We start from the raw sequence: 12,976 nt of genomic DNA, 5'->3' as shown, positions 1-12,976 counted from the left end.
AACCTAAACACCAGACACAGTGCAAACACAGCAGCAAGTTGTGAATTACATTTGTATAATCAAGCAGACATATCCCCAATAATGTATTCACCAATCAAAGAAGGGCTCAGAGAAAAAGGCACCAGGTGATGCAACACAAAGCAAAAAACAGGAACTAACCACCCCAGTGGTTCACAATGTTTCAAATTATTGAGTGAGTCTCCCTGATTGTCCAGGACTATAGAAAGTTCCAGAAATCCACCCAAGGAGGTAAAAACAGGGTACACCTACAAACTGTTCTCTTACGCCTTTTGAAGGCCTTCTGAGGAGATCTGCATGGGAAAGGGCAGAGACCATTTGACTGTCTTGAGAGTCAGAGGGGAAGAGAGAAAGCAGCTTCACAGTCCCACAGATGAGAGAGAGAGAGACTGCATAAGTCTACAAGAGGCTCAGGAAGTATTGTAAGCTTAAGAGAGCTGAATAGAATGAGAGATAGTATTGTTTAGCATTGAAGATTATTGTAACTCTTTTCCTCTTAAAATAGAGTCTGTTTAAATTGGTACCAGCTTGTATTTGTAGTGATTTGACTGTTTCAGTATTGAGGACACCTTGGCAAATTCCTTCATAACATTCATAACCACAGCATTGGTTAAAATTGCTGCCTCACAGTGCCAGGGGCCCGGGTTCAATTCCAGCCTCGGGCGACTGTGAAGTTTGCACATTCTCCCCGTGTCTGCGTGGGTTTCCTCCGGGTGCTCCGGTTTTCTCCCACAATCGAAAGATGTGCACATTAGGTGAATTGGCTGTGCTAAATTGCCCATCGTGTTCAGGGATGTGTGGGTTAGGTGCATTGGTCAGGGGTAAGTGTTGAGTAATAGAGTAGGGGAATGGATCTGGGTGGGATACTCTTCGGAGGGTCGGTGTGGACATGTTGGGCCAAATGGCCTGTTTTCACACTGTAGGGATTCTATGATTTGGGCTGAAGTTGGCTAACTTGTTTTAAGTAGGGATTAGACAACATCTTTCTATTGAGGGGAAATGTTTCACTCTATCTACCCTGTCTAAGCCTCTTTGAGCTTTGAACACTTCAGTCAGATCCCCCCTCAGCCCTCCTTGCTCCAGGAAAACAACCCAGCGTATCCAGCCTGTGTTCAGAGCTAAATCATTCCAGCCCATATATCTCCTCACTCCCCTTATCTACCTGTCAAGCTGCCTTCAAGTAGTTATAGACATGCACACCCTCTGATCCTTTGTGCTTCCTAGAGTTTGACAATTAAATGTGTACTCTCTTACCTTGTTCATGCTCCCAAAATGTATCACCTAACACATTTCTGTTCACCCCATCAGACCAGCCCACCTAATATCATCTCATAGTCTAAGGCTTTCCTCCTGTCTGTTTACCACATCACTAATGTTCCTATTATTGGCAAACTTACTGATCATCCGAACCTCCATTTCATGTCTTAATCATTAAAGTGCACTGCAAATTGCAAAGGACTCAGCAGTGAACCCTGTGTTGTTCCACTGGTCACAAAAGCATCTGTTGACTATTTCCCTCTGATTCTTGCTGCTGAGCCCATTTTGCATCCATTTTGCGAAATTTCTCTACATCCCTTGGGCTGTTAGCTTTCTAATCATGCGAGAACCTTACTGAAATCCACGTAGACTACATCAACTATACTACCTGCATCTACGCATCTAATCACCTCTTTGAAAAATTAAATCAAAGTTGTTAGACACGACCTTGCCTGACAAAGACACACTGTCTTCTCTTGGTTAAACCTTCCCTCTCCAAATGTAGATTAATCCTGTCCTTCTGAATTTTTTTCTGCTAGTTTCCCATCACAGACATTAGACTAAATGTAATGTCCTGGTTTAAACCTGAAACCTTTGTTTTACTCATGGTACTACATTAGCTATCGTCCACTACCCTGACTCCCCTCGTCAGGTGGAGAGGAACTGAAAATTTATGTCAGAGCAACTGCAGTCTCCTCCTTTGACTTACAAAGCAGACTGGGATACATCTCATCTGGGCCTGGTAATTTACCCACTTTCAAGCCTGCTAAAACCACTCTTTCCTCCCCTCTCTCAATGCTAGTTCATTCAAATATATCATAGTTCCCTCTCCAATTTATTTAACTATTGTTGTCCTTCCACTACTTTGAAGCTTTTCGCACTTTGTCTATTCCAGTTAATATTGGGGAAATTGAAATCCCGTACTATTACTACTCCAATTGTTTTGCATTTCTCTGATATTTCTCCCTGACCATTTGAGGGTCTATGGTTCAAACCCAGAAAAAGATTGCTTCATTTTGTTTTTAAGTTCTACCTGTATGGCCCCATTTGAGGCACTTTCTAAGATATCATTCCTGCAGTAACTGATTCCTTGATCATTATTGTGATACCACCACCTTTTGTGCACTCCTCTCATCTTGCTTAAAGATTATATATCCTGAATACTAAGCTGATAATCCTGTCCTTCCCTCAACCATATCTCTGTGATAGCAATGATATCACATCCCCATGTATTAACCAACACCCTCAACTCATCTGACTACAGCTCCACCTTCAACACCATAATTCTAACTAAACTAATCTCCAAACTCTGAGACCAAGGTCTCTGTACACCCTATACAACTGGATCCTGGACTTCCTGATGCACAGACCGCAGTCAATGAGAATAGGGAACAACACCTCCTCCAGGATAGTCCTCAACACCGGTACCCCGCAAGGCTGCGTACTCAGCCCCTTACTATAATGTCGTCCTAACTCCGTCTACATGTTTGCTGACAGCACCAACCTTAGTAGGCCAGATCCTAAACAATGACAAGACAGAATATAGGAAAGAGATAGAGTTCTTGGTAGCACGGTGCCAAAATAACAATCTCTCCCTCAACATCAGCAAAACAAAAGAGTTGGTCATTGATTTCAGGAAGCAAGGTGAAGGGCACACCCCTTTCTACATCAACGGTGCTGAGATGGAGATGGAGATTCCTCGGAGTGACAATCACCAACAATCTGTCCTGGTTCACCCACATTGTTGAGACAGTCAAGAAAACATAACAACGTTCTACTTCCTTGGCATGTCCGTAAAGATTCTTGCCAATTTTTAAAGATGCATCATTGAAAGCATTCTACCAGGATGCATCACAGCTTGGTATGGGAACTGCTCTGCCCAGGACGATAAGAAACTAAACAGAGTAGTGAACACAGCCCAGTCCATCGCACAAGCTAACCTTCCAATCATTGACTCCATCGAATGGTACCCTACTCTTTGTTTAGCTATTTGCTTTCCCTTGATATGATTGTGCAATGTCTTGGGATTTTCATTTATTCAAGCCTTACCACTGTTTTCTCATGCTCGCTCTTTGCTCTCCTAATTGCTTTCCTAAGGTTTCCTCCCTTCCACTTTCTGTACTCCATCGAGCCTCATTGATTCACTCCCTTTGTACCTGTTGCATGCTGCACTTTTCTTTTTTTATCCAGTTCTGAGCATCCCTAGATATCAAGGGTTCTCGGGGCTTGTTGCTCTTACAGTTCACCTTTTTACCAATTTATCATCTCAGCTCTTCAGTTTAAAGTTTATTGTTTTGAAGTAAGTCTTCGAAAAGATTAAGAAATACTCAGAATCACCGAATCATGCAGTACAAAAGAGGTCATGGAGTCATAAAGTCACAGAGTCATACAGCACAGAAACAGAACATTCAGTCCAACCAGTCCATGCTAAACATAATCCCAAACTAAACTAATCCCACCTGCCTGCTCCTGGCCTATATCCCTCCAAACCCCTTTCCCATTCATGTACTTATCCAAATTATTTCCTAATCAGTCTGTTCAGAGATGTTAGTACACACCTCTAGAGCAAATGGAACCAGAAGCCAGGCCTACTGGCTCAGATTTAGGGACACTATCACTTCACCGCAGGGGCCTTCTTACATATACAATATGTAATTGCTTTAAGCTGGCCCAGAGAAGATGAACAGTATGTTGACATGTTAGACAAGGGGACTTACCACTTTGGCTGCTGGCTGTCTGCACTGTAACATTCACAGGACCTGTGATGTTTTGAAATGTTGGACACACAGCCGTGCTACCAGTTTGCACTGTCTGCTGAGATCGAATGAGAGTCCGGGGTCCAGAATGTGTAGGGGAGCTGGGATTGTGGCTTTCTGTTTGAAATTAAAAGGAATAATCAAATCAATGTTTAATATGCTCACCAAGAAATCACAAACAAATGTCCTTTCGTGGTACAAGGCAACCTCGATTATCCGAACAACACAGGTGGGGAATATTTTGTTCAGATAATCAAATGTTCGGATAATGAAATGTTTGAATAATACAGTTTACCCAAGCATCAGGATCTTGAGATCTTGTACAGATAATCTGAAATTAGGATGATCGACATTCGGATAATCGAGGTTGCCCTGTGTTGGGTTGAGATACAAATATTCACTTGCTAATATATCTTCTGTCCTAACCATTAACACGATGTGTGTATTGCTGGTGGGGCCAGCATTTATTACCCACTCCTAAGTTATCCTTGAGAAGGTAGTGATGAGCTGCCTGCCTGAATCACTGTATTCCATGTGCTGCATGTTGACACCCTATAACATTAGGGAGAGAGTTCCGGGATTCTAACCCAGAAATGTTTTATTTCCAAGCTAGGATGAGAAGTGGCTTGGAGGACTCTTGCAGTGATGGTGTTCCCATGTGCCCAATAGGAAGTGCACCCTGTAAGCATTATCACATTGAAACATTCTGGGAAAAATAATATCAAAAAGTAATTTGGGATAAGAGGAAGCAGCTGATTGAGTGAATAGGTTTGGGTGAGAATTTATACCATGTTTTTATTGCTTAAAGTTTGCAAGTTTTTTGTGGGTTATTAATTTGGAAGGGCTTTGATGTAGTGGTTCAGAGAATATGGGCCCTAGAGTAGTTAATGTGGGAAGTTGGGCACAGTTCCAGTGCCTGGGGCCAGAATGTATACAGGAAGTGTCTCCAGCTGCAGCTCCTGGAAGCCTGAATTTTGGAGCTGGAGCAGTAGCTGGGAACATTCTGGAAAATCTGTGTGGCTGAAACAATTGTAGATGGCACACACATAGAGGTGATCACTTCAAGGTCGAAGACTGCAGAGGCAAGGAGAGAATGGATGACACCAGGCAGAGAAAGGGGTCGAGGTAGGCTGTGTAGGAGTCCCCTACAAAATAGAAAATGCCACTTTGGATACTACTGGGTGGGGGAGGGGAATGGCCTCTCAGTGAAAAGTAGTAACAGGCAAATTTGTTGCATCATGGTTGGCTCTCATGCATGGGAGAGTGCGAAGGATATAGTAATAAAGAATTAAGTTGGAAGGGAAATGAGACCACTGAAAGTAAGCTTGTGAATGCAAAAGCTGGTGAAGAAGGCAAATGGTATGTTAGCCTTCATAGAGACAGGAGTAGAAGGACAGTGGATCAATGATTAGTACTGCTGTCTCAAAGGGACCAGGTTTGATATCACTCCTGGGCATCAGTCTGTGTGGAATTTGTACATTCTCCCCATCTTTGCATGGGTTTCTTCTAGATAATCTGGTTTTCTCCCAAAGATGTACAGGATGGGTGGTTTGACCATGCTAAATTGCCCATTCTGTTCAGTGACAAGCAGACTCGGTGGATTAGCCATTGGAAGTACAAGGTTACAGTTAGGTAGGGAGGGAGTCTGGCTGGGATACTCTTCAGTGGGTCTCTGTGGATTTGATGGGCCAAATGGCCTCCTTCCACATTGTAGGGATTCTATGATTCTACGAACAGAGATATCTTGCTATAATTGTACGGAGCTTTGATGTGACTACATCTGTATTATTGTGTGAAGTGTTTGTCCCCTTATCTGAGGAAGGATGTTCTAGATTGGAAGGAATACAACAAAAGTTTACCAAATTGATTCCAAGGACGGCAGGACTGATGTATGAAGAGAAACTGAATCAGTTAGTTCTATATTCAGTGGAGTTTAGAAGAATGGGCGTAATCTCAATAGAAATGAAAAATTTCTAACAAGGATGTCCAGAACCAGGGGCCGTTATCTAAGGTTACAAGTTAGGTCATGTTGGACTGAGATGATGAGAAATTTCTTTGGTGGTTTTAGCAGTGACCCTTCTGGCAGCTTCACTTGGTACTAGCTCACCAAGCTGGAAATGACACTGTTAACTGACCACCGGCCAGTCCTCTACCCTCCAGGGCACAGCAAACACCATTACCTACATGGCACAGTCTGACTTAACATCGTAATGGTGTCATGTACTCTCTGAAAACAACTAGAGAAAGTTCATGGAGGGATGTAGAGAAATGAAAGGTAAAGAGAAAGAGAGAATGAAGGAGACACAAATGGAAGGATAGAGACAATATGTGTGTGTGTGTGTGTGTCTGTGTGTGTGTGTGTGTCTGTGTGTGTGTGTCTGTGTGTGTGTGTCTGTGTGTGTGTGTGTCGGTGTGTGTGTGTGTGTGTGTCGGTGTGTGTGTGTGTGTGTCTGTGTGTGTGTGTCTGTGTGTGTGTGTCTGTGTGTGTGTGTGTCTGTGTGTGTGTGTGTCTGTGTGTGTGTGTGTCGGTGTGTGTGTGTGTGTGTGTCGGTGTGTGTGTGTGTGTCTGTGTGTGTGTGTGTCTGTGTGTGTGTGTGTGTCTGTGTGTCTGTGTGTGTGTGTGTCTGTGTGTCTGTGTGTGTGTGTGTGTGTCTGTGTGTGTGTGTGTCTGTGTGTGTGTGTGTGTCTGTGTCTGTGTGTCTGTGTGTCTGTGTGTGTATGAGTGAGAGAGACAGAGGGAGAGACCTCATGGAACTGACTAGCTCCCTAAATGATTAAACAAAATTCAGTGACTGACCTACTGTTATCGGATAGTGTGGAGATGGCATTTCAAACCCATGGCCAAGGAGTGTTTGATGGGAACAGGGTAGAGGTGGGATGTTATTCTCTACCTAACACATGCTGTCCCTGTCTTGGGAGTGTTTGATGAGGATGGAATGGAGGTAGATTTATGCTGTATCAAACCCAGGAGTGTTCTGTGTACAGAAGGTATTACAGAAACAGTATTTCTCTTTGTATAGCCTCTAGTCACTGTCCTGTGAATTTTGATGGAAGACAGATGAAATGGCGGTATTTGAGTCCTTGAAATGCTAAGCAAGCTCCATTAAACAATTCCTGGATGTCAGACTAACATAGGATATTCACACACCTGGGTCAGGTTCCTATATTCTGTATGGAAACCACCCCAAAATTCTCGATTAGATTCCAGTCTGTAACTCAATCCCGGGTATCTGTTATTCTGTATATAAACCACCTTGATTAGATTCCAGCCTGTAACCTGTTACTTTATATATAAATTACCCCAAACCCTTCGATTCGGTTTCAAACTGAAAGTCACTCCCCATTGTATTGTGTAATAAATAAACTCACTGAGACCATTAATGTGATTCCAGTTTCTAACTCAGTATAAACTAACTGGTTGAATCTAAAATTGGGAGCAGAATCAGAGAAAGCTGCATTTTTGTTTCGCTGTCCCATTTTTGTTTTGCAGCAGGAGGAGCAGGAGCGATGACCAGAGGGCTGCTGGGAAGGAACATCACCTCCTTAAAAACTTGTGACACACGCTGAGCAGGAGCTGAGTAAGTGAAGTAATGTATTTGTTCGGGTGCGTTACCCGAATCACTACTTAAGTAGTGTCTCCCACCCATCCTCATCCTCTAAACAAAAAAAAGAGCTCCATGCGTTGGATTGGTAAGGTAACTCGTATTATTTTTATTCCTTATTTTTCAATAGTCTCTTTGGGAATTCAGAATAGTGGGAATGGTGGTTAGGGCAGTTATATGGTCCCCCTGCAGAATGTGGGAGGTGAGGGTCACCATGAGTGTCCCTGTTGACTTTCTCAGTGGGAAGTGCACCCAACTCCAGCTCCACAAAAACCACGTTAGGGAACTGGAGCTGAAGTGAATGAACTTTGGATCATTCAGGAGGTGGAGAGGAGTTACAGGGAGGTAGTTACACATCAGGTAAAAGAAATAGGCCAATGGGTTACAGTCAGCGGACGGAAAGGGAACTAGCAGGCAGTGCAGGCATTCCCTGTGGCCGTTCCCCTCAATAACAAGTATACCATTTTGAATACTGTTGGGGGGGACAAATTGCCAGGGGTAAGGCATGGGGTTCATGGAGCATGGAGTCTGTCCCTGTTACTCAGAAGGGAAAGGGGGAGAGGAGCAAAGTATGAGTCACTGGGGACTCCATAGTTAGAGGGACAGATAGAAGGTTCTGTGAGAATGATAGATACTCACGGTTGGTGTGGTGCCTCCCAGGGTTTTTGATGTTAGATTAGATTAGATTACTTACAGTGTGGAACCAGGCCCTTCGGCCCAACAAGTCCACACCGACCCACCGAAGCGCAACCCACCCATACCCCTACATTTACCCCTTACCTAACACTACGCGCAATTTAGCATGGCCAATTCACCTGACCTGCACATCTTTGGACTGAGGGAGGAAACCGGAGCACCCGGAGGAAACCCACGCAGACACGGGGAGAACGTGCAAACTCCACACAGAGAGCCGCCTGAGGCGGGAATTGAATCCGGGTCTCTGGCGCTGTGAGGCAGCAGTGCTAACTACTGTGCCACCGTGCCGCCCTGTCTCGGATCACGTTTTTGGGAATCCTGAGGGGTTGAGGGAGTAGCCCCAAGTCGTGGTCTACATAGGCACTAATGATATAGGTAGGAAAAGGGATGGGGATTTAAGGCAGAAATTCAGGGAGCTAAGGTGGAAGCTTAGAGCTTGAACAAACAGAATTGATATCTCTGGTTTGTCTCCCATGCCACGTGCTAGCAAGGCGAAGAATAGGGAGAGAGAAGAGTTGAACGCGTGGCTACACAGATGGTGAAGGAGGGAGGATTTCGTATACTTGGATAATTAGGACTCTTTCTGGTATAGGTGGGACCTCTACAAACAGGTTGGTCTACACCTGGACCAGAAGGCTACCAATATTGTGGGGGGATACCTGCAAATGTCTTTCGGAAATGTTTAAATTAATTCAGCCTGGGGATGGGAACCTAAATTGTCATTCCAGTGTCCAGGAAGTCAAGAGTAGTGAAGTCAGGAATAAGGTTTCATTTCACAAGTGTGCACCGGCAAGCAAGAAGTTGGCTTGAAGTGTGTGTAATTCAACCCCAGTGTGTGTATTCAATCCGGAATAAGGTGGGTGAACTTGCAGCATGGGTTGGTACCTGGCACTTCAATGTTGTGGCCATTTCGGAGACATGGATAGAGCAGGGTCAGGAATGGTTGTTGCAGCTTCTGGGATTTTGATGTTTCAGTAAGGACACAGATGATGGTAAAAGAGGAAGAGGTGTGGTGTTCTACGTCAAGAACAGTATTACAGTGGCAAAAAGGATGTTTGAGGATTTGTCTACTGAGGTAGTATGGGCTGAGGGTTAGAAACAGTAAAGGAGAGGTCACCCTGTTGGAACTTTTCTCTCGGCCTCTGAATAGTTCTAGAGGAAAGGATAGCAAAGATGAATCTGGATAGGAGAGAGAGTAACAGTGTAGTTGCTGGGGGGGGACTTTAAATTTCCAAATATTGACTGGAAGTATTGCAATTTGAGTACTTTAGACAAGTTGTCTTTATGTCCAATGTGTGCAGGAGGGTTTCCTGACACAATATGTAGATAGGCCAACAAGGGGTGAGGCCACACTGGATTTGATACTGGGTAATGAATTCGGCCAGTGTTAGATTTGGAGGTAGGTGAGCACTTCAGTGATTGTGACCATAATTCAGTTATGTTTACTTTAGCGATGGAAAAGGATAGGGATATACCGCAGGTCATGTTGTATAGCTGGGGGACAGGCAATTAGGCAAGGTTTAGGATGCATAGGATAGGGCAAGGAAACTGCAGGGGATGGGCACAATTAAAATATGGAGCTTAATCAGGGAACAGCTAATGCGTGTCCTTGATAAGTATGTACCTGTCAGGCAGGGAGGAAGTAGTCAAGTGAGTGAGCCATGATTTACTAAAGAAGGTCTTGTCAAGAGGAAGAAGGTGAGTCGTACCTGAGGACTGGAGAGAGGCAAATGTCATTCCTCTCTTCAAGAAAGGAAATAGGGAAATCCCAGCAATTACAGACCAGTAAGTCTCACGTCTGTCGTCTGCAAGGTGTTAGAAAGGATTCTGAGGGATAGGATTTATGACCATCTGGAAGAGCGTGGCTTGATTAAATGCAGTCAACACGGCTTTGTGAGCTGCAGGTTATGCCTCACAAACCTTGAGTTCTTTGAGGATGTGACTAGAAAAGTTGATGAGGGTCAAGCTGTGGATGTGGTGTATATGGACTTCAGCAAGGCATTTGATAGGTTTCCCCATGCTAGGCTCATTCAGAAGGTCAGGAGGAATGGGATTCAGGGGAACATAGCTGTCTGGATACAGAATTGGCAGGCCAACAGAAGACAGCGAGTGGTAGTAGAAGGAAAATATTCTGCCTGGAAGTCTGTAGTGAGTGGTGTTCCACAGGGGTCTGTCCTTGGGCCTCTATTGTTTGTAATTTTTATTAATGACTTGGATCAGGGGATTAAAGGATGGGTCAGCAAGTTTGCAGATGACACAAAGGTTGGAGGTGTCGTTGACAGTATAGAGAGCTGTTGTAGGCTGCAGCGGGACATTGATAGGATGCAGAGATGGGCTGAGAGGTAGCAGATGGAGTTCAACCTGGATAAATGCAAGGTGATGCATTTTGAAAGGTCGAATTTGAAAGTTGAGTACAGGATTAAAGACAGAATTCTTGGCAGTGTGGAGGAACAGAGGGATCTTGTGGTGCAGGTACATAGATCCCTTAAAATGGCCACCCAAGTGGACAGGGTTGTTAAGAAAGCATATGGTGTTTTGGCTTTCATTAACGGGGGGATTGAGTTTAAGAGTCGTGAGATCTTGTTGCAGCTCTATAAAACTTTGGTTAGACCGCACTTGGAATACTGCGTCCAGTTCTGGTCGCCCTATTATAAGAAAGATGTGGATGCTTTGGAGAGGGTTCAGAGGAGATTTACCAGGATGCTGCCTGCACTTGGAGGGCTTATCTTATGAGGAGAGCTCGGACTTTTTTCATTGGAGAAAAGGAGGAGAAGAGGAGACCTAATTGAGGTATACAAAATAATGAGAGGCATAGATAGAGTCGATAGCCAGAGACTATTTCCCAGGGCAGAAATTACAAAACAAGGGGTCATAGTTTTAAGCTGGTTGGAGGAAAGTATAGAGGGGATGTCAGAGGCGGGTTCTTTACACAGAGAGTTGTGAGAGCATGGAATGCGTTGCCAGCAGCAGTTGTGGAGGCAGGGTCATTGGGTTCATTTAAGAGACTCCTGGTCATGCATTTGGTCACAGAAATTTGAGGGTGCGTACATGATGATCAGTGGTCGGCACAACATCGTGGGCTGAAGGGCCTGTTCTGTGCTGTACTGTTCTATGTTCTATGTTCTATGAGACTTGAAGGCTCAGTTAGGGTGCTTGAGAGTTACATGTTACCCAAGAAAGACCTAAACAGAGAACTAAGAAGAACCAGGAAGAAGTCGTTAGCAGATAAGATCAAGGAAAACCCTAAAGCATTCTATAGTTATGTCTCAAATAAAGAATGACTAGAGTAAGATTAGGACCAATCAAGGACAGTTGTGGGTAGTTGTGTGTGAAGTCTGAGGAGATAGGAGAAGCGCTAAATGCATATTTTTTCCTCAATATTCACACTGACAAAAGACAATTTTGTCGATGAGAATACTGAGATATAGGCTACCAGACAAGATGGGATTGAGGTTTACAAGGAAGAGGTGTTAGCAATTCTGGAAAGTGTGAAAATAGGTGAGTCCCCTGGGCTGGATGGGATTTATCCTAGGATTCACTGGGAAGCCAGGGAGGAGATTGCAGAGCCTTTGACTTCGATCTTTATGTCATCATTATCTACAGGAATAGTGCCAGAAGACTGGAGGATTGCAAATGTTGTTCCTTTGTTCAATAAGGGGAGTAGAGACAACCTTGATAATTATAGACCAGTGAGTCTTACTTTGGTTGTGGATAAAGTGTTGGAAAAGGTTATAAGAGATAGGATTTTTAATCATTTAGAGATGAATAAGTTGATGAGGGATAGTCAGCACAGTTTTGTGAAGGGTAGGTCATGCCTCACAAACCTCATTGAGAACTTTTGAGAAGGTGACCAACCAGGTGGATGAGGATAAAGCAGTTGATGTGATGTATATAGTTTTCAGTAAAGTGCTTGATAAGGTTCCCCATGGTTGGCTGTTGCACAAAATACAGAGGCATGGGATTGAGGATGATTTAGTGGTTTGGATCAGAAACTCGTTAGCTAACAGAAGACAGAGGGGGTGGTTTAATGGAAATGTCCATCCTGGAGTTCAGTTACTGGTGGTGTACCACAAGGATCTGTTTTGGGGCCACTGCTGTTTGTCATGTTTATAAATGACCTGGATGAGGGCGTAGAAGGATTGGTTAGTAAATTTGCAGATGACACTAAGGTCGGTGGAGTTGTGGATAGTGCTGAAGGATCTTGCAGGCTACAGAAGGACATAGATAAGCTGCAGAGCTCGGCTGAGAGGTGGCAAATGGAATTTAATGCAAAAAAGAGTGAGGTGATTCACTTTGGAAGGAGCAATAGGGACAAAAAGGATACTGGGTTAATGGTCAGATTCTTGGATGTGTGGATGAGCAGAGATCTCAGTGTCCATGTACAAAGATCCCTGAAAGCTGCCACCCAGGTTGATCGGGTTGTTAAGAAGTCAGACGGTGTGTCAGCTTTTTTTATTGGTAGAGGGATTGAGTTTCGGAGCCATGAGGTCATATTGTAGCTGTTCAAAACTCTAGTGAGGCCGCGCTTGGAGTATTGTGTACAGATCCGGTCACCGCATTATAGGAAGGATGTAGAACCTTTGGAAAGGGTGCAGAGGAGATTTACTAGAATGTTCCCTAGTATGGGGGAAAGGTCTTACAAGGAAA

Source organism: Chiloscyllium punctatum, chromosome 18 (genome assembly GCF_047496795.1).
Source record: "Chiloscyllium punctatum isolate Juve2018m chromosome 18, sChiPun1.3, whole genome shotgun sequence".
Lineage (NCBI taxonomy): Eukaryota > Metazoa > Chordata > Chondrichthyes > Orectolobiformes > Hemiscylliidae > Chiloscyllium > Chiloscyllium punctatum.
Note: the sequence above shows the minus strand (reverse complement) of the source record.